At 38.7% G+C, this 27,356-nt stretch overlaps 1 protein-coding gene across 20 annotated transcripts in view; it reads right to left on the bottom strand.

Moving 5' to 3' along the window:
• LOC148224944 (uncharacterized) overlaps window positions 1–27,356 on the bottom strand; it is a 412,443-nt gene that overhangs the window by 292,069 nt on the left and 93,018 nt on the right. For 14 of the 20 annotated variants that reach the window (XR_015801779.1, XR_015801784.1, XR_015801782.1 and 11 more), the window contains exons 2-4: window positions 22,574–22,644; window positions 7,580–7,810; window positions 6,531–6,660 (exon numbers count right to left, since the gene is read on the bottom strand). The gene's annotated coding sequence lies outside the window, so the exon portion shown is untranslated. Of the gene's footprint in view, window positions 1–6,530; window positions 6,661–7,579; window positions 7,811–22,573; window positions 22,645–27,356 lie in introns of those variants that run through there. The other 6 variants (XM_088160319.1, XM_088160312.1, XM_088160313.1 and 3 more) reach the window with 3 other exon arrangements.

Below are 27,356 nucleotides of genomic sequence, written 5' to 3' on the forward strand. Positions count from 1 at the left end.
ATTCTGGTTAACAATAAGAAAAGAACAATACAATCAGAAACAGGAAAATGTAAAATATTCATGCATTGCAGTACTCATAAATAACAACACATGAGAGGGGAAAACAGTCAAGAAAGGGATCACTATCTAATGGAAAATTGTTGCAGAATTACAAGGAACACAATTCTATTGCAGAAAAACAGTCTCTACCCAGTTCAACTAAAAATGCAACTTGTGTTAAAAAGAAAAGCTAAAAAACCTTAGAATTAGGCTCAGCTTTCAGGAAAGCTGAGAATGTCTTTTATATATATGTACAGATATATATATATATAAATCTGTATAAGTGTGTGTGTGTGTAGAGTTAGTAAAATATAATCTAGATTAATCTGAATTCAATACTTTGTTAAAGAGTGAAAGCATTTGAGTAGGCACATATTTATACAGTACAAATTTTATCTAATCTGCAGTGTCCTGTTGGTCAGCCTTACAGAGTCTGTGGTTTGTCTCAAACCACATTCCCAAGTATTTTCCACTTTTGTCAGTTTTGTAATCATCACAGGTGCTCTGTTTTATCAGCATGAGGTCCACCATGAGTCTGGGATGAACAGACAAGTCATGGCAGCTCCCTGCATCACTAGAGATGCATCAGTGCAGATTTTTTTTTTATTATTTTTAGAGAGTTAACCAGGCGTCAAGATTCTTAGCTCAAGTTTAAAAACAGGTTTTTCTTCTTACACAATTCTTCTTTTTTTCTTTCAAGCTCTATAGTTTCCTACACAATCCACAGTGGTGTTAAAGCAGAAAAACTCACATCACACCTTCCTCTAATCAAAGGCTTATATTGGCCTTCCAGTTGTTGCCTCTCTGCCAATGCTCTTGTAAAGTCTAAAATTAAGCATAAGATTTCAAAGGACTTTCTCACTTCTTTAGGAAAGAAAAGGGAAATAAACAAAAGAAACCTTGTAATTTAAATTTTATTCCTCATTTTTCCAGTCAAGTCATAGCTGTTCTAGCCCATAAAATATGATCAATGTCAGAACAATGGCAATTTTTTTTAAATCTATGATACACCTCCTGTATTAAATGTTTAGGCATGGAAAAAAAAAAAAAAAAGGATGACAGAAATGTAAAGACACCAATTGTTTAAGAATATATATACTGGAATATAGACCTAAAATAGCCCTAAAAAGTATCTCCATAATAAATGTTCAAAATTAAAAGCTTTTGATTGCTCTTAGTTCTGAAAATTGTGTTTATCTGAGTAAACATAATTCTCTTTGAAGACCAGACTATCCTTTTTAGCATGTATTATTTCCTGTCTATCAATAATTTTCATAGCTGTGCAGTTGCACTGTGGCCAGAGTTCTCTGGGTACTTCATTACCAATTGCTTCCACTTGTCCCAGTGCCACTCTGTTTTTTAAAACCAAGCACTTTGGGAATTACCAGTTTTCATAACTGAGGGTATTAATGAGCAAAAGTCAGGGGGAAAAGAATGTGTCCCCAGATCTCTTCACAAAAGGCCACCATCACAGGATATAAGAGACAAAGCAAATGCTGAAGATGAATACTCTTATTTCAGCTGGCATGCATTTTCCAGGCATTACTCTAAGAACATTCATGCTAAATACAATGGGAAATAGCCTTGAAAAATTAAGTGACTTCATCTTTATAGACAGTGCTTTGTAAGAATGAACTTTAGCAAAATCTTGGATACTTCTATGCCTTAGAATCATGGAATGAGTGTTTTCAATTTGCCTAGCTATAGAAGATCCCCAAACAAAAAACTTCTTGAAAACAAAATCTATTATCCATCCTCTGGTTCAGAGCTTACCACACAGGACTGTTCTTCCAAGGACAGTGTTCTTAATCCTTTCTCAAAGGTAGGTTTACATCTTTCCAGTGAAGAGCTTATAATTTTTCCTTTATTAGATTCATGGTCATCTGCATTTATTGCATTGACTGATTTCTGACTTCCTAGTATTACAAGCATAATTTTGGCCAGAAATAGATTTCTGCTTTCCACTCGAAATTATGAATCTTTCAATAAAAGCAAGACTAACATAAAAATGAAGATGTAAATTTGAAGTGGCTATGTAAAACTGAAAAGGCAGAAAACTATGAAGACAAACATAAGGAGCATCACTGGAGCATCAGTTTCTTTTTGCTGTGTTGTAATATATCCCATAATGTCATTTAAACATTGCATCCCATAATGCCATGAAACAAGCTTTAAAAAGGAGTTTCAATGGGCCAGGCCTTCACTATGGATGGAAATCACAGTCATCTAACTGCACTAAATGGATCCCCTTTTATTCCATTTTTAGACCTTCCAAAAACTGCAATTTTTAACTATGTCTCCAAAAATCAGTGGCTTTGTCAAGCTATGTATTACATTTTCTAATTATTATTACATATCTCCTTCCATGTCAATTTCTTTTTCACTAAGGAGGTCACTAATAATCCAAATGGAAATTTGGTACAATCACTTATAAACTGCTTTCCATTACAGAAAAATAACAGAAAGTTGAATAAAGTCTTCCATGCATATATGTAAACTACAAAAATATAAATAAAAGAAGCCAAAGATTGAACATAATGAGCAGGAAAAAAACATGAAAATAACTTCCAGTACACTAGAGGCACATGGTTAACTACAAAGTCAGGAGGTACTAATCCAGAAAAGACCACAGCTTTGGGCAGAAGCTCTCCATCTTTCCAAATGCTGACATATATATCCAAGAACAGTGACCATTTTTATGTTGAATCTACTTGACATAGCATAACAGATGAAATTAACCTACAATGCTAAGCAAAAAAACCATCAGTGCATGCTGATCTGAACACAGACTTTCTGTTCTACTGGAAAACACCAGATTTGTTTTCATTATGATAGGAAGAAAAGGAAAAGCTGAGTCTTATTTGTAATGAAAATAATTGGATAAATTAATATGTTTCACTTCAAACTGAGTATTTCTGTTCTGATTTTGATTCAATACTATGTTCAAACTATAGATTGTAAAAAAGGGACTATTTTGAAATAAGAAACCACAGAATTTCATTATGGAAAAGACTGAAAATTACATTTTCATCATTTTTCCTTAATTAGATTTTATTGAAAGTGAAGCTTCACACAAAATTTTACTATTTATAAATAAAAATTCTTTTTCCAATGAGAAACTTGTATTTAGGAAGCCTCTCCAGTTATTACTTTTACAACTGAGAAAATAATGGGCCCATGTTATCACTCCATAGTACAACTTTTAAGTGGCCAAGAATTCAATCAGAACCAAATCAAACCAAAATCCACCTAGGTGAAAACCAACCTGTTGGAGCTGACAGACTGTTAAAAGTGTAGATACCAGAGACAATCCAGAAGCTCAGTGCAAACTGTGTGTCCTGTGCACTGTACACACTGAACACCAGTAAGCAGATAACGTTAGAGAATGAAGAGCATTCAATGGCAGGGGCAGCAGACACAGAAAGAGGAAGGCAATAAATGCACTTAAGAAGTCACCCAGAAGTGGAAGCACTGAAGAAACATTCACACAAATATGCTACAATGTGAACAAAAATGATGCTCTTAGAGGCTGTTGCAGCAATACGAAGGAAAAAGTCAGAGTAAGCACCAAGATTTTAGTGGAATCTCTACAAACCAGGCAAAACAGGAAGAACTACAGTCAAGGTATTTTATAGCTTGCAGACAAGTCTTTATTCCGAAATCAATTCGGGGAACTAAAATTCTGCAAAGTCCCAAATTACGCTCGATTTTGTATCAACCAGCAAAATATGGGGGAAAAAATCGCTTTCAGCAAGAGATTAAAACAAGCAATGGCTCAAAATATAAAGACGATGCATTTAGCCTTAATTCATACATGAAAAATTAATCCAAACACTAAGAAGAAGTTAAAAATCATGAGTCATGAAGCTGATTATTCTCAAAATTAGAATATTTATTATGTGCTGAATTATATGCACTTAGCCATCCAATTTTAAAAATTACAATACAGTATAATGAAGGAAATGGCTGTACTTCAGACTGTCAGAAAATGTTGCTTGGAGAAATCGTAGCTGAAAAACAGAATGTTTATTGTTTAGCATTCTGATAAAGGAGATCATAGGTGAGGAAGCCAGAGAATGGACTGGGGATTTTGCAGGAGCAGAGGGGGAAAAGGAGATCACTCCAAAGATTTGCTGCAAGAAAATTCTTCTTTAGCAGCTGTGGGACAAACCCTGGCAACCTCACTGCTTTAGAGGATGGATGGAAAACATGCTTCATGCCTACTGGGTAGTAGGATGCCTCCTTTCCTCTAGGAGGCAAAAAATGCTAAGGTGAAAGATAAAGTTTTCCCAAGCCACGTTCCAGCATAAGAAAATATAACTAGAGGCACTCAGCCCCAGGGACCTGGAGTGCTCAAGCAAAGAAACACTCTTACCTCAGGTTTTAATTTTTATTTGATTTATATCAGAAATAATATTCAATAGCCCCCCTATTCACCTACCTGCTCTGCAATGCTCACACATACAGAGTATGAGGATTATGAGACAAACTAATGCCTCTCTCCACTGAAATTACTGTAATAGCAAAACCATTTTGCAAATGGCAGTGTAAGTATCAGCTCAGATAATTCTGGAAAATTAATGCCTCAAATGAAATGCTGCCTCAGAGCTGAGGAAATACATTTTATTCTTTGGTCTTTTTACTCTTACTTTATATATATTGTTTACTGCTCTGGAGTACAGTTTCCTTTTTTTTTTCACCCCAACTCTTCAGAATGAGGCCAGTGCAGTCATTTAGGAGACTTTAAAACCAAGAAGGATCTCAGAATCAGCTGACATGAATGCTGAGTGCTACTAAACAGAGAAAGGTGAACAGCTTGCAGGATGAGGTGGAGATCAGAGGCATGCACTCAGTCTCTCTTAACCTGGAAAAGGGCATGGGAAAGCCACACACAACTCCAGGCAGCAATTCATTCATCTTATGTGCCCTAAAATTGCTCTGCAGAGGTGCCACTCTCTCTCCACACTGATGAATGGAGGCCAAATCATTAGTATGGACTAAAGCACCTGATTTCTGAAGCCTTAGAATACATTAAAGAGATCTTGCACTAAAGACTATCTGACTCTGCAGGATAATGACAAGGAAGAAAAACTACAGGGGACATTACCAGAACAGTAAGGGTGGAATAACAAGGAGACTGGAAGAGTAATACAAGTTTGCTGGTTGTTTGCTTGTCGATTTTTTGATATATTTCTATTTTTGAGACCTAGAGAACCACCCCATTCTATTTATGCTACCAGTAACTTGCTATTTACTACTAACAATAATAATTTTTCTTAAACTGAGTTTGCATATGCCTCTCATTCTATCAGGTTGTACAATTATCAAACAAAAAGGGCAAATTCTTTCCTTGGCCAGATCCTAGGAGGTTTTTAGCCTACAGGGTACTAAACACAGGCCTTATCCATTATGTGGAAAACATCCATAATACATTAAGCACACTCCAAGAATCCTCTAGGAAGATTGAATATAAAACAAAATTAAGTAGGGGAAGAGTATGGAGCCTATATACCTCAAAGATGCTCTGAACTGCAGCACATCTGGATCTGTGTCATACAAAGAATATAAAGAAAATCAATTTTTTCTCAAGATACTAGTTACTGTACCCAGTTCTTCAATTACATTAACTTTAATATATTATCTGTTTCCTGAGACACTTGATCTTTTCAGTGCTTCAAGGCTGTGGAATCTGCTTTCAAAACTTTATGTTTGAGTTATCATAGGGTTTTAATTGTCATACTAATTGTGGTAATTAATTTCTTGAGTTGTCTTTCTACTTAATTCAGGTTCCAAGTCAATCTCATAAATGGATGAAACTAACTCTGTTACTGAATTTACCTGGTTGAACGACATCAAAAAGTACTTTGCAGAAACTCAAGTTCCCAATCTGCAAAAACCATCATGATAATGGACCACCCAGTGGATAAGAAATTTGCTGAACGATGACACTCAGAGAGTTGTGTCAATGGCTCTATGTCCAAGTGGAGACCAGTGACAAGCAGTGTCTTCAGGGGACAGTATTGGGATCAGCACTGTTTAACTTCTTTGTCAGTAACAAGGACAGAGGGGATGAGTGTGACCTCAGCAATTCTGCCAACAATCCCAAGCTGTGTGGTGTGGTCAAGATGCTTAGGGATGTCATCCAGAGGGACCTTGAAAGGCTTTAAAGATGGGTTTATGTGAACCTCATGAAGTTCAGCAAGGCCAAGTGCAAGGTCCTACACCTAGGTCAGGACAATTTCAAGCACAAACAGGCTGGGCAGAGAATAGCCTTGGAGAGCAGGACTTGAGGTGGTTGGTGGTGAGAAAATGGATGTGAGAGGTCAGTGTGCACTTGCAGCCCAGAAAACCAACCATGTCCTGGGCTGCATCCAGAGCCCTGTGGGCAGCAGGTCAAGGGAAGGGGCTCTGCCCCTCTGCTCCACTCTGGTGAGACCCACCCAGAGTGCTGCATCCAGCCCTGGGGTCCCCAACATCAGAAGGATGTAAACCTGCTGGAGAGAGTCCAGAGGAGGGCCAAGAAGATGATCAGAAGACAGGCTGAGGGAGCTGGGGTTGTTCAGCCAAGAGAAGAGAAGGCTCCAGTGACACCTTCCAGCAGCCTCCTGGTACCTAAAGGGGCTACAAGAGAGACAGAGAGGGACTTTTCACAGAAACAGGGATAGGATAAGAGGGAATGGTTTTAAATTGAAAGAGAGCAGGTCAAGGTTACACATTAGAAAAAAATTCTTCACTGTGAGGATGGTGAGGCACTGGCACAGGTTGCCCAGAGAAGCTGTGGATGCCCCATCCCTGGAGGCATCCAAGACCAGGTTGGATGGAGCCCTGAGCAACCTGGTCAAGTGGAAGGTGTCCACTGCAGGGGCTTGGAACCAATCAGTGATTCTGTGATTTGAAGACCTGAGGATTCCATTCAGGGCTTGTCAATTATTAGTCCAAAGTTAGAGCTGGGAAGGATTTTGCTGGTTTTGGAATCCTTAAATCCGTCAGTTCCTTCTGACTGAACTGTTTGATAGGAAACATATACAACATTATATTCAAAAGGGCAAAATTAAAAACAAATGAAGAAAATATAGAAGATAATCACAATCTATTTTGCTGCTAAAACCACTGAAAAGTGCATACTATTGCATCTTACCACTTAGATAATAATTTTCAGTATTTTCTTCTGTTCTTTCCTTTATTACAGTTTTTCTTGCATGCAATTACACTATTGCCTTAGTTAGGATCAAAAGTGAATCTTCTCTCTCCACTTGGGTTCAGAGAGGTCTTAAAGCAAGTGAATTAGTTTCCTAGTAGGGTTACTCAGTGGTAAGTAATAATGAAGCCTTGTACGCTTAACACTTTCTTGATAACCCAAGCATAACAGAAGACATGGTTTGTTAGACAACGGGATGTGCAAGACTGAAAATGCTGGGAGAAATTAAATGCAAGATGCTCTTGACAAACTGGAGAAATGGTCTGGAAAAATGCAAATTCACTAAGCGTAAATTCTAGCTCTAGATTAGTGTACACAAATACAACATGGGAAAGAACTAACCACAGCAGAAGCCATGCTGGAAAAGATCCGGAGGAGGCAAACAGAAAATGACTCAGCACTGATCTACTGCTGTGGAAATTAATGCCCCTTATGCTAGGAGCTTATACTCCTTATACAAACAGGAGTTTAATCTCTGAGTGGTACAAAATAATCCTCTTTCCTACTTCCTTCACCAGCCCTGGAGTCTCAGTAGATCTGATGTGTCAGGTGTTGGGTATCCTTTCAAGAAGGCTGTAGACAATCAAAAGAGAACACAAAGGAGAATGCTGAATAATGTGAAAGAGATTTGATCTCTGAAAAACAAAATTGAAATTTGGAATTGTTTTACCTGGGGAACAGTGCTTGTAAGACACAAAAGAAAAAATATTCTTTGTGAATCACAAGAAATATGAAAAGTCTAGATTGTAGCAAAGAGCTTTGAGAAATTTTTATTTTGGTTAAATCAGTAGATGAATTTTCCTGGAAGTTGTGAAAACTCGATCAGCATGGTTTTAAGCACTGTTTGATTGAAACTGTCAGGAATGTCACAGGTAGAGGGATCTTGGCTTGAAGCAAGAACCTCCAGTCCAGATGGCAGACACAGCTCAACTGAATAGCCTGCAGTCTGCCTGTTACACTGCGTATTTTTGCTCTGCAGATGACAAAAAGATATTCTAGGATTTAATAATTCGCAAATTCCACATGAAGATAAGCAGAGGCTTGGCTGGTCCCAAACTCGCACAAGGCATCACACCTGCTGTGTATGCACAGGCAATGTTAGATGGGAGAGAGACTCCCTGCACAGCACGTGTGATCATCAGCCAGCCCTGGCAGCACTGCTGCTCACACTGCACTGACACACTGCTCATGGGGGTGCTAATGATGGGAGCAGTGTCCTGCTGACCTCTGTGCTTCATTCCATGACCCCCCAGAGTCCCTCCAGCTGACTTTCAGGTTGTTTTTGAGGCATGGTCAATTAGATAATTGCTCTTTTCCTCCTTCTCATTGTTTCACCTGAACCCATTCCCTACTTCATTTCTGTTTTGTTTTTCTGTCCCATGCGTGTCCTCCATTTCTTCTAATTCTAGCAATTTTTCAAAGCCATGCGTCCTTTTTTTCAACATAATTTGCATCCATTTAGAGTATAAAAATATACTATTAGATTCTCTTCAGCTTTTACAGCTAGGGTTTCTGTCCCTAAGGCTTTGTCAGAGATCATCCCTTTAAGTGCCAAACGTGGAAGGGGCTCACAATCAACGTGGAGATGTCAGCAACTCAGACTATCACACTCACCAAAATAATCCTGCCCCATGTCAGCCAACCAGCTTAGTTTTCTGTTGTCAGATTCTTGTAGGTTATGAGCAAACATCTCCAACAGAAACGATGGAGATAACCCAAAACCACATCAAACCTGTTATAACTAAATACTGTTGGAAGAGTGAGATTGGGTTCTTTGACTCCTAGTGGCTTATGAAAAAATCCTCAAATATTATTTTATTTGAAAGACACCAATTAATTCTGCATAATGTACACTATTAGCAATTGATACACTTGCTTTGTTTAGGGAAATTTGAAGAATAAAACAGATTGCTGTTTCCATCAAAACACTTCAAGCTGGATTTAATAGTGCTGAAATGCTAATTGTGAATTGTATTTCACATCATACACTGCAGACTAATTTAAAAAGAGGAAAACATATTATGGTAAATACCACAATGCATTCACTATGAGTCATCTAAGCATATGATGAACTGGAACAATACCAGCAGCACAACACAAAGCAGCTGAATTAAAGCTAGAGGGAGTACAATACCTTTTGATCAGGCCTAGTATATACTGAGAATATATACAGCTGCATATACACCATTAGGTTTCTGGCAAAGAAAACATCGTGAACACTTTTTGTCTCTCCCTCTTCTTTCCCCAATGCAACACTTCCAAATATATTTATATTAAGTCAGTAAGAAGCAAAATAAGTAGTCTTGCATGTATGAAGAACAGGCAGCTTCAGCATCAGTTCCCTATGCTCCACTGTGATGCTGACCATGCTTATATTACACAGATGCTTGCTTTTAGCATCCTAATGAGAACTTTCAAGAATTCAATTACTATTAAATTAGCTTTACTGAATGTTATCAGAATGCTTCTGAGGGTTTTGTATTATTCTATCAGCACAGGAAGGAAGGAATACCACACTGTCAATCCAATTATTTTTCGTGTACTTTTTACAAGGAGGGGAAGGGTCAAGCATATGATTTGTCTTTCTCAGGGGAAAAAGAAGAAAGGAGCTGACATCTCTGGGAATTCAGTACCAGCTCCTTGGAACTTGAAGAAAGCCACTTTTGTCAAATCCTCTCAGTAACCATCAGTTTTTAGTAGTCACTGCAGCATTTCCAGAGACACTGGCTCCCTCTGAAACAGCTATCAAATAGTCAGGATCCTCATTATCCACAACACAGTGCTGGAATTCGAAAGACATTAGTTGATTCTCTGCCTCATATAACTGCAGGTCTTCTCTGAGTGGAAGAAGCCCTGATAAAGCCCAAATGGCTTCATCCAGCTGGGTTCTGAAGCCTTCTTAAAAGTCATATGATTATGACTGTATGATTCTGAGATACCTGGATGTGGAGGTATGATTGCTCCCAGGGATAGCTCTGCTTTCAGAAGAAAGATTAGAACACTGGTCCCTAGCCAATAACTCTTTATGTCTTCCCCAGTACCTTGAAGCATTGTCCAAAACAATATTACAGAGGGTAGTGTATTTCAGTTATAGTTCCATGGTAACATTAGGTGAATGTTAGATATTTGTAAATAGGCATTCCACGGACACATTACATTTCTCTCAGCTTTCCTGCTTCACATCCCTGGATACTCATATTTTTTCTCTAAAATATGCACTAGAAAGCTCTTTGGCATTTTACTCCTTTGACTTCCATTCTGGTAGTTGTGTTTCCACAACTTTTTTTCTGAGGATCAAGTATTAACAGGCCTCCATTGGTTCAAAATTGTATTCTGTTTCTGGGATGTGTAACAACCCTGTTAAGAACTGAGCCAGGAACTAGAGTAGGGATTTGATATATAAATCCTCAGATGTCCCACTGTGCCCATCATTCATCAATAGTTCACTCAACTGCCCTCCTATTAGAACTAGAGGATGCCAGCAGGGATCAAAGCACAAGGGACTCTGAGTGCATATTAACTGAATTAAATTGTCAATGTATTAAACTTCCATGAATTCACAGGTTGATTTTAGCTTCTACCGGGTGATATAAAAATACCCACATACAAATACATGCCTACAAAAAGAGGGAATCAATACTCTCAATTCATTGCAAATTTAAAAGAATCAAACACAATTAAAACCTGCTTAGCTTAGCTGTAATGCAGAAGAATATAATTATTTCTCTCAGTGCTTAGATTACCTTCTCTGTTAAAACCTTTTCTTCTGGAAAACTTTAGCTGTTCAGAGAGCATAAAGAGCAGTAAATAAATATGTGGCAATAGTAATTTAGCTATTCATATTACTGGAAAAAATGGTTGTATTTATCTCTTTAGCATACACATTGCCATGAGATTTCCTTTTCTAATTTATTGAACTAAGCCAGGAAACAATTACCATCCAAAAATGCCAAATTCCTGGATAAACATACACCCAAATAGTCATGTTGTGACTTCAGTCTGGAACATCCCTGTGCCATGCAGCCACAGGGGACCTCAGTGACACTGTAAGGTGCCAAAACACAGCACTGTGCTCATGAAACAGAAGCTCAGCACATTCTGTGCAGGAGGCAGCGTCCAGAGGGAGCAATGCTCTTCCAGCATCAGTCACTTTTGAGCCAGGCAGGTACCATCCCTGGGGGGAGGGCGGCAGATGTGCTCCCATCTCCCATCCGTCAGAGCCCAGGCAGGATCATTTGCACTCTATTTCCATGAGCCACCAGCTCACAGCACCAGGAGCTGCTGCTGGTGGAGGGCAGCACACAGCAAAGGGCTGTCAGGCCCAGGCAGCTCCCAGAAGTTTTCCATTCTGTGCCGTTCACCTCACAGGTGGGAGGGAGGGAACAGGCACCCAGCCTGGCTCACCTTGCCCTTACACTTCCCTGAGGGGAGAGCATCTCCCTCTGCTGCACTCATGGCCTTGCTGCCCACCCGCTCCTCGGCAAGCATGTAGCTCAAAGAGCCAAAAGATTCAGATTGTATATTTTTATTTCAAATGAACCAAGGGGTGTTGACTAGCGTGGACCACACAAGCCATGCATCAGCAGCCTTTGTAATGCCAGAAGAGCAATCCACTTCAGCTCAACCACTGCAGAGAAGTTTCCCCACTGCCAGTAAATTGGAGAATTGGATAAGACACCACATTTTTAAAGCTGTGCAAAACCAGGACAGTTTCCCAGCTACTTTCCTTTATCCTTCTTGTACATTCGTTTTTATATGAGGTTTTGGACTAAACTTTGAAGGCTTTTTCAAAGTCAGACCTATGGCTTTTTCCTGTGTTTATTTTTACCCAGCTGAGCTTCCACTGAATTAAATTTTAACCCAGTAAACCTGATCAAGAAGAGCTTTGGGGGGACCTTGATATGTCTGAGAACAGGGGCTTCCAGCTTTCCTTCCTCTTCCGCTACTCCAGGATAACTGGCAGCAGCACCACAAGCTACTTTACCTCTTGTCACCTCACAGCAATAATCGATACAAACTAAAAAGGCAAACAGTGCAGCTATTATTTGAGAAAGAAACCGCAAAGACACCCATGGTCTATGGTCTGTGGAGATGACTCATTCCACAGCACAATCTAATTCCAAAACAATTACAGCAAAATCAAAATCCTCACACAAAGGAGAGACAAAACACAAAGTCTGGACCTCTGCTGAGCACATGACTCTATAAAGCTGACATGACTGCAGAGATTTCACTGCCTTCTAACCATAAAGCACAACTGTCCATTTTCTTTAAACTCCTCCATGGAGAATTAAATGGTAAAGAAAACAGACTACAGGGCAGTATGGTTCAAATGTGAGTGCTTGTGCATCAAATTTGCTACTGCAGTTTAATTCAAAAAGAGAATTAGCATTCTTTTTCTCCACTGTAATTTAAAATAAATTACCCACTGACCAAAACCAATAGATTATCATATTAATTGGTAACTTTTATGTTCATTATATTGTAAGAGAAAACCACAATTTCTCTAAATATGTTCATTACTCAGATAATTATCCAAAACAATTATGCAATACAATTACCCAGACAATTACTCAGGAGGGAAATTATCTCCAGATGCATCACAAGCTATTCTATGAAGTGCTCAGTATTTATCGTTTTGGTTGTATTGGCTGTGATTGATCAAATGAGTCATACATCGTTCTGTCAATTCTCCATTGTGAGCAAATACTTCTAAAGCAAATATCCACTAATTCTAACTTCAGGTGGTGTAAATATCACACATGGGAGCTCACACTTCACATTCATACTCTGTGGAAGAAAAAGTCTGAACTAACCAAAATCTAATCCAGGCAAAATGCCACTTGACTATGTATTGCACTGTCTGTACTTGCCCTTAAAGCAATATTTTCTACCTGTTAAAAGCAAACTAGGCCAAGTTCTGTGAAACAAGATGAACAGTCAGATTCCTTCTCTTGATCTGAAACTAGTCACTAATTTGGTAGCAAGATTATTTTCAAAACCACAGTTTTCCAGGATAATGCAGAAAATTAAGTGGTAACTATCATGATCTCATACAGTACTGCAAATTCTCAGTCACGCAAAAAAAAATTTAAGCTTTTATTTTAGATCTGAATCTACGGGCTTCTTGCTTTGAATTTAAGATAGATTATCTTTCAATTATTAGCTTTTCTTGAGGTCTTTTAATTATTAGGTTTTCTTGAGGTCCTGAATGAACCTCAGAATTCAAAGCACAGCCACAGCCAAACCAGGTTTTTGCCTGTGTTTGTGAGCAAAAAGAATGGAAATTACAAACCAGGTTTCAGCATCTATTAACTCTGAGTAAAAAATTTAACAGATTAGCTGTTTTGTAATTAAAATTTCAGGATATGAAAGCCTTAAGAAAGTGTAGGGCTGAATCAACAAATTCTTGAGGAGGTTCACCACCAACTCATTAGTATTTCTGCATCATTGCATTTCTAATATTTTTTGGAACTTTCAAGGGTCGTAATGCCAAGGCTCACTGAGGTCCAGTATGGTCTTTGAATCACCTTAAGAAGCAAGGTTTAAAAAGCCCACAAAGTACACCTCATTTTACTGTTTTAAAACATTGCATATTAAGATATTCCAGTTTGATGTTTACAAAGACTTGCCATGGCTTACCCTGACACCACATTCTTCAAAATATTCTTAGGCCTTATTTTCAGATGTTTTTGTCCTAGTTGGAGAGATTTGACAGTACAGATAGGCAACTAAGCCCTAGGGCTAGGCATGAGTTTCACTTCTTAACAATATTTTATCTACAAAGAGCAGCACACGAATAGACAAGTTGCTCTGCGCTCTGCAGCTTCTATTGACATTAAAACGCAAACTCATACTTCCTCCTCTTCTTTCATAGAATTTAATTGGTGCCAAAGTGAAAGATCCCAGCATGACCTGTCTCCACTCTAAGCCACTCCAGCTGTGATCGTGAGCAAATTTGTACATTCAGATACTGCTGCAAGAGAGACCTTCCTAATAAGCTGAGGCTTTGCACTGATGGAGGAAAAAAAGAAGTGCTTGGTTGGAACCAAGGGGGGGCTGAGGCACGGCTTACCCCACCCTTAGAGTTAAACAAAGCTTTAAAGGCCTCAATAAGGGCCAAATGGAAACAGAATAAGGACTTGGCTATTTACTCCACACAGAAGAGTTAGTACAGGCAATAGTGCTAACAACTTGTGTAGGATAAGTGAGCAAGTCTATAGTTTATTGACCTATATAGTGTAGGCATTAGGATTGCAGTTCCTCACACATTTTTTTCACTTTTCTGACCAGAATCTCACTAGGGATGAGACTCCTTTGCAGTCTCTAGACTTTTCACTGAACTGTAAGGAAGTCTGAGTTAGCTTTAAAGTACCTGCTGCTGCTTGTAATGAAAAGTGAGTCACTCAGCCTCAGCATAATATATTTGCTACCCACCAGTGCAAGGTGGGCATGCTTTATCATAGAATCACAGAATGGTTTGGGTTGGAAGGCACCTTAAGCATTACCCGGTTCCAATCTCCCTGCCATGGACATCAACACCTTCCACTAGACCAGATTTCTCAGAATCCCATCCAACCTGCCAGGAAAGGGGCCTTCTATAGGCAACTCGTTCCTGTGCCTGAGCACACTCACAGTAAAGAATTTCTGCCTAATTTCTAATCGAAACCCTCTTTGAGTTTAAAACCATTGCCCCTCGTCCCTGAAGCCTTCACTTCTCTAGACAGATCAACTCCAACTCTCTCAGTCATTATGAACTGCACTGCTGTTGAATGGGCATCCCTTGCTTTCACACACTGCCCCTTTTCCTCGGAATGCTCTGAAGGGGATGGATATATACGATGCAAATACACTGCACACATCCAGCACTGATATGGCAATATCCACTGCCAACACGTGGCAACCTGTTCCTCTTTATGATTTTGACTTCACAAAGCTTAATCCTTGCACATTAAAAGAAGAATTTAACCACAAAGAAATTTAAGCAGTAGTTTGTCTGAGTGTGTTGAGCTAGATATTAGAAAAATAAGTTTTTGACTGTCTTTCAGTACTGTCAATGGAGAACCATAGCATGCAGGAAAAGAGCAACAGAGTGAAGAAATTATTGGAAAGATATGTCAGTTGTTTAAAACTGTGCTTCAGATGGGGCTAAATGTGAACAGAGGCTAAATGGTTTCAGTGTCCCAATAGTTTTTTAAGGAAAAACTGAAGCCTACTGAAAACAGTCCTGTTCTAGACGAATTTTCCCAACCTCGGGTAGTTTTCTATTTATCCTTAATATATCACAGACATATAAAAAATATATCACACACACATCAGGACTGAATAAGGATTTCATCCAATTAAATGTATTATTTTAAACTTCAGAAAATAATGACCAAGAGAAATACGCAAACAATAGAAACGCCTTTAAAATTCTGTGTCTTCATAACTAAAGCCTAAAACCACTAGGTTTCCCATAACTTCAGCTTGAAACAATTGAGCATCACCTCCACAGGCTTAGAGGAGGGCTTTCTGCAACCAATAAATCTAGAAAGGACAGATATAAGCAGAGGTTAAAGGAAGAGCTGGCACATGGGTATTATTCTTTTCTTGCTTTTTTGTGCAACTGAACTGGTCCGTATCCTGGATTTATCACATTCACTCCTTTCCATCTCAGTCATAAACAGGACACCTCAAAAAGCTCTTCTAGTTTTGATATTGGAAAGATAGATAGACCAAAAATTTTATTCTTCAGTAGAAGTTCTTTCCCCAGGTAGTTTGTCTGAAGAAAGGTTCATCTTGGTACACTGGGAAGTAGTTCATTGTTAAGAAAGAAACAAGACCTGATTGAGCTGCTATGCCACAAGAGAAGGTAAGGGAAAATAACCTGCAGGATGAGTTCAGGACAACATCACTCATATACAAATAATGGAGAGAAGATGTAATGCTTTTTGGGGAACATTACAGCTGAAATTTGTGATCCAATGGAACATTTATTTTCCACTGACTGTAATGGGACTATGATTTAACTGTTTTTGTGTTCTCCCAAAGTGTGGAGGACTCAATTTTTGAAACTTCAGGCATAAATCGGGTAAGAATGAAAGAAATAAACTAATCATAAATCAGAAAATGTAAACAGTAATTATAAAATGAGTATTTTTTAATCAGGATTTTTGAACAGAGAAATAGTCATTTAGATTAAAGTCAATCAAACTGTTTTTTTGTAAGTCTAAAATGTTTTGCAGAGAAGCATTTATTTCAATGACATTTTAAAGAGGGTCCATGCCAATTTCAAAAGGAAAACAAGGAAGAGAAAAAGGAATCAAAACACTTCCTTTCTCAGTTTGAAAACTGACATTTTGATTCAAACATTTTTACCTCACAGAATTGTAACACTGTGACTTTGTGCCAGTTTGGAACAAAAATAGATGTATAACCTTCAAAAAATCATCATAAAATCAATCTCGTTCCTTTGACCTGCTCTCTAATTGTCTGGGATTATATCATATAGCTTAAGAAGTTGCCAAGAAATGTCCAAATTCAAAGACATTACAAAAGTAAGCATAAAATAAGCTTTTTTTTTTAAATGTAAGCTCATTGATTTCGTAAAAACCTTGGCTTGATGGCCTCTTTAAATTGCTTTTTTCCTCTATATGTGAAGCTATAAATCCCTTCTTGCTGCTAGATGTTTTTGTATTTCGAGTGATGTCAGATCCAGCTGCGTCACTCTTTATTAGCAAAGAGAAAAAAGTGTTGTTATTTGCCATACCACCAAAATCTGAAAATATTTTCAGTTCTTATCTATAATTCTGTAGGTGAGAATTGTAGCTATTGTTGGTTGGACTTTAACGGGAAGCTCACTTTTGCTTTCAAAAATATGTATTAATGGCAGGATGGGCAGAGATGAGGCAAATCCCTTTCTTCCTGGCAGCCTGAATGTGTGATGTTGGCAGGTAGAAAATCAAGGCTCCTTTGGTCTGGAAACCAATAATACAAAACTTAAGATGGGCCGGAGGTTTTTTTTCAAGTGTCTCTACACAACCAAACCTCATCTTAGGGACTCCCAGAGTCCATTTCCAGAGCCAGGTGTTCACCCTGCGCTGCTGCGCTACCCCTGCCTGGATGCGTAGAAATCCAGTGGAGGCAACATCTGGCACAACTCGGAAAGGTGAGGTGGAAACAAGCTGATTAGGAGGCAGTCACTAGAGGGCAATGCAGCACTTTAGCTGTCCCATTCCTGCCACCCGAGTGTCCATCCTGAGCTCTCCAGGAGCCCCGGGCAGCTCCGCACCCAGCCCTGAGTGCGGACACGGTGTGTGCGCGTCCTGCCCGGCCCAGCCGCGCTCTGCTCTGCGAGGGAACAACAACCCCGCTCCGCTCTAGGGGAGGACACTGCTTGAACAGAATCCATGTGATTAGGCATGCGGGATTTTGCAAAACCTGGAATGCTTGGTGTGTAATTGGCAGGCCATTAATTAGGTCAGGAGATAGCTGTAGGTAACGGGACTCCCTGGCAAGGTGATGTAGGAGACAACAGCAGAAGAGAGGCAAGGTCTCTTTTTTGTCTCTATATTGACAGAATATTGAGACTTCATATAAGAAGGCAAGAATCCCATTTAAGACCAAGAATCACAGCAGTTGTTAGGTATCCAAAACAGCATCTACTCACCATCAGTTTTATGCAGAGAGAGAGAAAACAACCAAGTTTTGAATGGGAGAGTCCGGAGGATATGTCAAATTTTGAACTCAGTGTTGAGGTGCAATAAGTTTGGTGCCACTGCTATGTGACAAGAGCTTGGTCTAAGATTTTCAGTATTTAAAGAATATGCTTATTTTCACAGAAATGGAAAAATTTCTCCTTTTAATGAAGATTAAAATTCTCCACCCGGTTATAAATCAAAAATTAACAGCTTTATCTAGGTCAGGGAATTGAAGCTACATTAAAGTTTTATCCTCATTCACTAAATTTTAATTTTAATGTGGCACATCTGACAAGTCTTGTGGGACTACTTAGAATCCATTGACATCCTTCTGTCACTTGTATCAAAGCCTCATCTTTGCGACTCTTGTTTCTAGATACCTAGCTGTCCCTGGATTATTTTGTCTCTGCCATGGTGTCACAATCAATGCCTGTGCTGGCATTCACATGCATGTCCCACATATGTCAGCTAAAGCTCACACAGCCACAGAAATAAATAGCTTTACTTCTAGAAACACAGATTTCTATGTAATCATTTAAAGGGGAAGCTATAAATAATTTTTTATCCCTTTCAGCCCTTTTAAAGTTACTGGAACTAGTTGCCTGCTAATTAAAGCCCCCAAACAACTCTACAGTTTAATTTGCAAACAATATCTAATTACAGGAATGGCTGTGAGAAGAAAAAAATATTTTCCATATCCCTGCCATCATTTTCATGACTATTTATGGCAGAAATGTTGATGCACTATTTGACAAAATTGTCTGTGGACCTAGAAGACATCTAATTCTGGGGTAGAAACAGTACCACATGATTTACCTAGTCAGTCAGTCCAGAATTATGGCAGAAATTTAGTGTTTCAGCTATTGTGGCCTTTAGCATCTGAGCAATTACCAGGCTTAAATACAGGCCTCTTACAGAATAATAGTTATGACACATTCATGGAATGTCAAAGTACATTCACAGATCTTTCCCTGGCCAAAAATTCAGAGCCAATATTTCAAAAATACAAATGGTGAATTGCATATCTATAAGGTAGGTGTAAATAGATCCAAACCCACTACTTGAAAATTAATTTGACCTGGGAAAGAATCCCTAAACTTTTCTTCTATTTGTGTTCCAAGCAGCTGCCAAGGTTTGTCCTCAGATCTCAGACCTGCTGTTAGCATGGCTATGATGCAATAGAGGAAATACCCAGTCAGTCAGGGCAGCTGGATAACCCTGGGCTTGTGTGCAAGAGTGAAAGAGAAAGATGTAGGACAGAAAGAGACATTCCTAACACATGCAAAATGACAGCACATGGCAGAATTACAAAGAGATTTTCTTTTCATTTGTAGTTGTGTCCCATAGCATATTCCCACTGTTGCTGCCTTCTTACAGGTCCCTCCCAACACAGTCAGGGAAACACCACTGTCCTTGTGTTTCACAGCATGGAAGGTGTTACACTAGGTCTGAACTCACCAAGCTATTACATCACCCTGCATTTCTCATCATAGTCCTGAAACGTTTTCCTACTGGAGAGCTTTTAAGTCTACTTCTTCCTTCTGTGATTCTGCACATAGACCAACTTTCAGATACCAGAGGCTTCTAACAAACACAAGGCTGGAATGAAGGAAAGGAAGGATAGAACACATCCTGTAATATGTGTTGTATCTAATTAACATAAGTTGGCAGTGCATTCATTGCATCTTTGACTTTGAACGCAGCATGCACTCCATTCTGTTCCAAGCTGTCCACATCACTATGCACCAATCTTTTAACCTGAATTTACAGATAATGTTAAATGTTTTTCCAGTCTCACAGTCACTTGAAGCTTCCTGCACTGTTTCCTCACTTATCTCCTTCAGAATTTCTGCCTCATATGGGGAAATTATATTTTCCTTACTTTCTTCTGCAGGAATAAAAATGTGAAGATAAAACTCCAAGAGTGCCAAGAAATGCTTCTGTCCATTAGAAACACTGCCCTGGTTCTAGCTAGTCTGGCCTGGTCTTCAGGTGGAAAGATTAAGTAATGTATCTCACAGCAATAAGTCAATTTTTCTTAAGAGAAAAATATTTTATTTACATATGTTTGGTATTGATAATTGACCTTCTAGTTCAAAACTGAAGTTCTATTCCTGAACCTAGCTACAACTAAGTCCCAAGTGTTTGTTCTTCTTGACATATTAGGATTACATCTATTGAACTTCAGCTTTCTTTTTAACTGAATGCTGATGCATAATCTTACCACTTATTTCTCTTTCCTGTTGCAAATCCTTAGGTGTTCCAAGCACCATTCCTCCGTCAAAATAAAGCTTCTGCTTGTTTGCTTTTTCATTTCCTTAGCCAGACTTCAGATTGCATTTTCCTGAACACCACAGCTATTTATCCAGGGAAGGACTAAAGGACATATTCCTTCTGACATTCTCAGCACGCTGCTGTGAAGACTTCTGGCTTCAAGGGCCCATAATAATGGAAGATGAAAGCTTTTTAACAGTTCACCTTCTTGAGTAAATTACCAACACAAAGTTCAAAATAGGTTCAAAATTCATATTGCCCTCCTCAGCAACTGACATCAACAAAATCAAAGTAAATGTATCAGGACCATTGAACACACATTTTTGCATTTACATACAGCAGAGAAAAAATTACTTTTTTCCGAAGGAGGAAAAAAAGTAAATAAAAAGGCCTTTTTATAGAGCCTAATTTCGAGGATTTTTCAGTATCCATTCTCCATTATTTGTGCCTGGATTTATATCTTCCAGCACACAAATCAGCCAATTCTGCAACTTGGCTTCATTAAATTACTTTATACATAATTCAAGATGGAAGTAAATTCTTTTCTTCTTGCTTGCACCCTTCCTCTTTACACCTGCAGTCAGTCATAGGACTACATTTCCATAGAGTGGCTCAGTGACTGTTACACCTTCTGACAGTAGCAAACCGAGAAACGTTTTTTAAGCACGGCCATTCCTGTGGCTGTGGGCAGGGGTGAATTCCAATTTCCATCAGTAAAACATCCACAAGGAGTACACTGGGCATTGGTAGCACAGAGTCCCTGAAGCCATGAAACCATCCAAAGCACTCAGAACAGCTCAGACACTTTGTCCCACTGACCTGCATTCACCACCAGTCCCTGCCCATTCAAATACACTGTTTGTACTCCCCTAAGTCCCTGTATCAGTTGATGCTTGTCACTGGTTAACATTCTCAAATACTAAGGATATTTCCTAATTCCAAACAGGTAAGGACCTCAGATGGTACAGCAAGGAAACACTTTGATTAATGTTGACTAATATATGCAAAAAAATGAAGAAGAGTCACCACTCTGATGTCTTTTAGATATCAGATACAGCACTTTGCACCAAGGATAATCCCCCACTGAGTTTGTAATTGCATAGTAGAGGAGAAGTAAACAAGAAACTCAAATAGTTTAAAACTTTTCTGATCTGTCATAACATTAACAATTGTCCAACTTTAACACAGCCCTGAATAGAATATAGGCCTAAAAGCAAAAATAAAACAAAAAAAACTCCCCAAACGCCTTCATCTTCACATTAAGATGGATTTTTGCAATGAATGAATAACTTCTTTCACTTTTAATTTAGACCTACCCATCAACATGGCTGTTATTATTCACAGCAGCAAAGTCCTTGTACACTACAGCAGAAATAATAGCTGCATCTCTGGGTTCTGTTTTCCCCAAGAATTCACAATGTTATTTAAATAAGTCTACTATGCCATAGGTACAGAAGACAAGGCTGCTTCTAATGAAGGGCTATTTTTATTTCTGTCCCTTCAAATAACATGACTGGAATTTGCTTGTGGAAGAAAGGATCATTAATAGTATGCCATGTCTCCCTTGCATGCAAGGACTCATGACACCCTTGGACATTTTCAATAGTCATGTTGACATCTATATTCTACCAAGAAGCACTATGTCATTTACTAACAGCACAGGCAAGACAGTATCCTTGATGTTTCCATAATACATGATGCAGTGTTTCCCTGAGAGAAGCAAAGCAAGAAATAAATCTACTGCCAGCTAAGTCAAGAAGTGTGGAAAAGCCATCATCTTCTTCATGTATGCCTCTCCAAGACCAAGCACAATGGGATGCCACTGCCTGGCTCATGACTGGGACTATGATCCCACTGCCACACAGGACCATTGGGTCTCCTCTCCTGCATGGCAGGGAAGTGAGTTACAGCACTGAGTAAAGCTTCCCCCGATCTAATTCCACAGTTCAGTCTTTCAAAGGGGCATTAGTGAGACGCCCAGTGCTGTTATGACAAGTGCTGGGTGCTCATCCCCCCAGGGCCCACCTGACTGCTCCCACCACACTTTCCATAGGGATATTATCATTCAGGATCCTCTGCAAAACTATCTGAAAATAAGTTGTATGTGTGCTTTCCAGGTTACTTTTTAAAAACAAATGCAAATATCTGCAGTCTTATTATTCACACATAAAATGGTATAGAAAAAATAATTACAAGTGATACAAGTTGTTATTATAAGTTAATAATATGTTATGTTAACTTAGAATCTTCACCCTTTTTGTTGACAACCTCCAAGTGCACTTAGTTTTCTTTAGGTGAAGTTCTGTAGCATATTCAGTATTACTACCAAAGAGATCATTTGGGATGCATCAACAAATGCAACTATTAATGTATAGCCTACCTTTCAAGAGAGTTGACAGCCAGCTGTGGTGGAAGATGTAGGTAAAGGCATCTCATTGTAATTCAGATCTGCTGAAAATCAAACAGAAAATTAAGGAATGAACCAAAAAAGGACCTTGATGTGAAAATCTCTGTTTAACCACTACAAAAATCACTGCTTCTCGGGTTTCTGGTATTTTTTATGTCAGGCTGATTATTTCAGGCTCATTTTTTTCCCAGTCTTTGGAGTTCATCTTAAAGCCACCATTTAGAGTTGTTGTATTCAAGGGTAAGTGATCACTAATCAGAGAGGAAGATGAGAAATGTTACATAACTCAGGGAAAGGATCTCTACAGTAGAGGCAATTTTGGAACTAGCAAGGACTTGCAAGGAGAGGCTAAAATAAAAATAGGACCTAGATGGACAGGCTTTTATTGATATAGATGTTTTACCTTTTCCTTATTTGTGAAGAGATACAAAATACACCAGGTCCTGAAGAAAAGGCTATCTTGAAGTGTAATGAACACTAACAGTAAGCACAAACTTTCTTCCAGGACCTGGTTCCCAACACCTTGAAGGCTGCAATCCACTGAGCCAGGAGAGACTCTGCCTCCACGTGCACTATAGAGGTGGAAGAACTGAAACACATCATCTGGAAAACTCTGAAGCTCTTTGCTCCTAATTTGCTGAGATAACCTTGCTGAGAAAACAAAAAGTCTCTTTAGACTGCTTTTCATGGTTTATGTGCAGGTATTCTATATAGCCAAAATGAAGAACACATTCTGAATACCTACCCACCTCAAAATAATGTTCAAAATAATAAACACACTCCTAAATTCTACTGAATATCATTTTTCAGTTCAAATTTTGAACATTATGAACTTTTATGATTGCTGAACTCAGAGTTATATAGTGGCCCAATTTATTCCATGTAAAAAATATTTCAGCCTGAAGTGTTGTAAAGATGGGCTCCTCTTTGAACAATATAGTTTTAAAATAAAAATCCATGCCCAAAAGTCCATAATATTACAAGAAATTCAAGTCCAAAAATCTTTCTAAAATCAAGAATGTGTTTAAAATTGCTCAACTTATGTCAGAGTTAATGCTTAAAAAATAAAGTACTTACTCAACAAAAAGTAGGTTTATGTCAGAGCTGGAATACAGTAGACAACTTGTAGTTTATTCAGAGCAACCACCGGTGATTTTTGTCCAGGAATATCTTGTTTCTATAACTATGTTATGCATCACTTACATGAGTGTGTAACAGCAATTCCCAAACTGCAATCATTTTACTCATTTCTACTACAGTGCACAGATAAGTGATTAGCTCCTCATTCCTCTGATTACTGTAGGTAGCAAGAAAAGAAGTGTGAACAGTATGTTGCTAATGAAAAAATGTGGGTGCCAAGAATGAATTGCAATAATTGTAATATTGGATATCAAGAAGATGAGAGAAAGAAATTACTGACACCCTTTCTCAGCTGCTTACTCCATCACCATACTGATAGGTAAGCTGCTCAAGACTTATGTATGAGAGACTTAATATTGCTAATAATAAATTATAATGAATTCTGAACAAGGATATATGAAAATGACTGTGTCCACATGACATTTCGTACTGCAGGAGGAAAGGCTGAGTCAGCAGGAGGCTGGAGAGCTGTAGTAATGAAATGAAAATGAGCTTTCCAACTCAAGGAATATGAGAGAGATGGAGTTTTAACCCCCAGTGAAAACCAGCAGGCAGAGCACATAACCCACGTGGGCCTATACAAAGTGATAAAGTAAGAAAAATGCAAGCCCTCTCCCAGTGCCATGCCTGGACTGGAACGGTGTGCAGAAAACATATTTATTGCAGCTTTGTGCCACATTATCTCCAGGGCTTCAAGCCTCTACTGCAGGGTAGGAGAGTTAGCTTTCCTATGAAACATGGCAGGATACAGCTGAAAGCTGAAGCAGAAGAGATTGTGTTTAATGAAACTTCCCAGGGTCATAGACTTCAGTGGTGTATTAAGACCTAAAAGCATTTTAACCAAAACCTTGGACTCTTCTGTAGAATTCAAAATACAGACCTTGTGTTCGAGCTCAGCAAATGAATGATGCAGCAGTCTATCACTGTTGAGAAATAATTTTTTCCAAGTGTCTGAGTACAACCCTTGCTTGGAATGACTCTACCTCAGTTTGAAAATCCCAGCTCCACTGGTATTTTAGCTGGGAACAGGAGTGTGTTTTTGAAAAGACTCTCCTGAGCATTCCCCATTATGTCACTTTGCTTTTCACTGCAGAGCAACCTCAGAGCACACAGTCTGTGTTCTTTTGGGATGAAACTAAACTGGGGTGCCCTGAGTGTGCTTCATTGTCCTTGGGCACTCATTCAGCAGGGTGGAAGTGCATCTTTAAGGGGTGTTGGTGTGGATGTTGAGTCTCCTGCATTCTCTGCTCACCTCTGCAGGACCATGCCCTGTGACAGGCACCCAGCTGTGCACCATACATACACCACTACTGCCAACATGGTACATCCCAACCAGGAAGTGAGGAAAACAAAATTCCGAGATAGGAATCATCTCTTTAACTGAAATGAATATTTGAACAAATGGGTATTTGCAAAGCTACCAATATAAACTTATTTATACAACTTTACAGGGACAAGGAATATAAGAGTAATCAAGGGCATTTAGACAGACTAGACAAGCATATTGTACCTGTGAAATGCTCCTCATCATTACTGTAAGCACTAGTCCTTGCATTCAAGGCATGTAATTCTTGTCATGTTGTCTGCAGCATCATGACAGAGCTTATAGTTTCAGGAGGGATGTGGGCTGAAGATTAATTAATTTCATATGAGTTCAGATATTTTCATATTTTCATTTTCTCCCATATGGAAGAGGCAAAAAGACAGGAGGTTTTGAAGGAAAATCTTTTTTGTTTTAAACATTCTTTCTTAAAATTTAACATTTTCTCTGCAACAGCATATTAGACTTCCTTAAAAGATGATTTGAATAGTGAATAATAAATAAAATAAAAATATTTATTTCTTTAATGAGGAAACATTGGAGCACCGTAAAAATTTCTTCCCTTTGTTATTGTTATTGTTGTTACTTGATTTTCCACTTCAGTGAAAAACTGTTTGATACATGGAACCAACAAAGAGGCATGCATCTGTTGAATAATGCTAATTCCTATTCAAGCTGTGCTACCTAATTACAATGCATTTTTCATGGTACCATCACAGATTACCATGGATAATTCTTGGTCAGTCACGACTTACTTAATTAGCAAGAACTTCGCTATTATATTTCTTGAATTTTTATGGATTGAATAGGGTATGCCTTCCTGCTCTCGTGATCAAACATACTCCCTCTCCAAAGTATGGGATTAAAGCCATTATATTGATCAAATCACAAGCAGGCATCTTTTTGCTATGCTCCACAAATGTAGAAATGAAAGTAATATTCACAAACCAAATGTATTACAGTGAATAAAAAACTGACTCAGTCCTGGAAAAGCAAAACACAATGTATCTGAGGAATTTCACCCTAAAAAGCTTCCTTCTTGAATAATTTAAAGAGTATTTTTAGATATTAGTGTAGGTGTTGGGGAAAAGCCCACACTGCTTTAAAGTCTGCCTTTTGTTTAAAACACCATTTCAAGAGATGATGTTATGCAATTAGAAAGAAGAAAGGAAAAGAGTCTAAACCAAGTGATTCAACCCCGTTATAGTAATAGAATTTCACACAGTCTGTAGAAGGTTCTGTCTTAGAAAGGTTCAGAAATATTCAGGTATATAGTTTAGTAGATCATTGAGATTTATGTTCATATTAGATGAAAATATCAATATAAATCTTTATTTCCGAACAGGTTTATACCAAATTATTGTCTTTACAAGCCTCCATCCATATGCTTATATGAGTGTCTTAAATACCAAGTCCAAAAATACAGGAATCTTAAATGGATGTTTTTGCTACCTGCCTTAGATTAGCTGCAGTCCTTTGTGTCATGTTTGGGCACTGAATCAAAGAAAAATTCCATCTGTGCCTAGTAAAGAGGCTGAGCTGGTACTGGAAGGATACTCTCTACAAAAGAGGAATAATACAGCAAAGAAAACCCAACATTTTTTCCACAAACCTTAGACACAGTTTCTGAGGGAGAAAAGACTATTTACTTTCAGCGCTGCTTGCACTCCTTAGCCCTCTGCTCAGGACTGCCAAAAAACTTATACATGCCAGGTCACATCAATAGGGCTTTCCAGAACAATATCTTTTTTCTGAGGACAGCCACTGGCAGATACCGGGTGGGAATGGAAGGAGAGAGAAGGCAAACAGTCACACTTTGTTCTCAATGCCCTCCTCATTTCTAGGAGTTTGGAGACCACCCAAGAAGGAGGCTACAGCCACGACACGGCTAAATAGGCTGTGAGCCATCTCCTTCCCATTAATCCCCTGCACTGCTTTTAACCCAGTTATATTTTGTACACTGACAAACTCAGGCTTCACTTTCTGGATGACTTCTCGGTGTGGCTTAGACAGCTTTCATGGGGTATCCCTTATCTCCAGATATGTGAGAAGCAGTTGAGAAAGGGGAAGAGGGAGGACAGGATTGAAGGAGATCAAATCTCTGTCCCAATGGGCTTCAAATCACAGAGGCTTTCTGATCATATTAGAAAATTTGTCTACTCTTCTCTGTGAGTACTTACCTGAATACCATCATCTATGTTATTTAAAGTCTGTGTAAAACAAGACTGTGTAAATTGTTGCTCTGACTTCCAGCTGGAGCCTCTATTGCAATATATCAAAACATGACCTTTATCT

This window comes from Sturnus vulgaris, chromosome 2, assembly GCF_052056855.1.
Source record: "Sturnus vulgaris isolate bStuVul1 chromosome 2, bStuVul1.hap1, whole genome shotgun sequence".
Taxonomy (NCBI): domain Eukaryota; kingdom Metazoa; phylum Chordata; class Aves; order Passeriformes; family Sturnidae; genus Sturnus; species Sturnus vulgaris.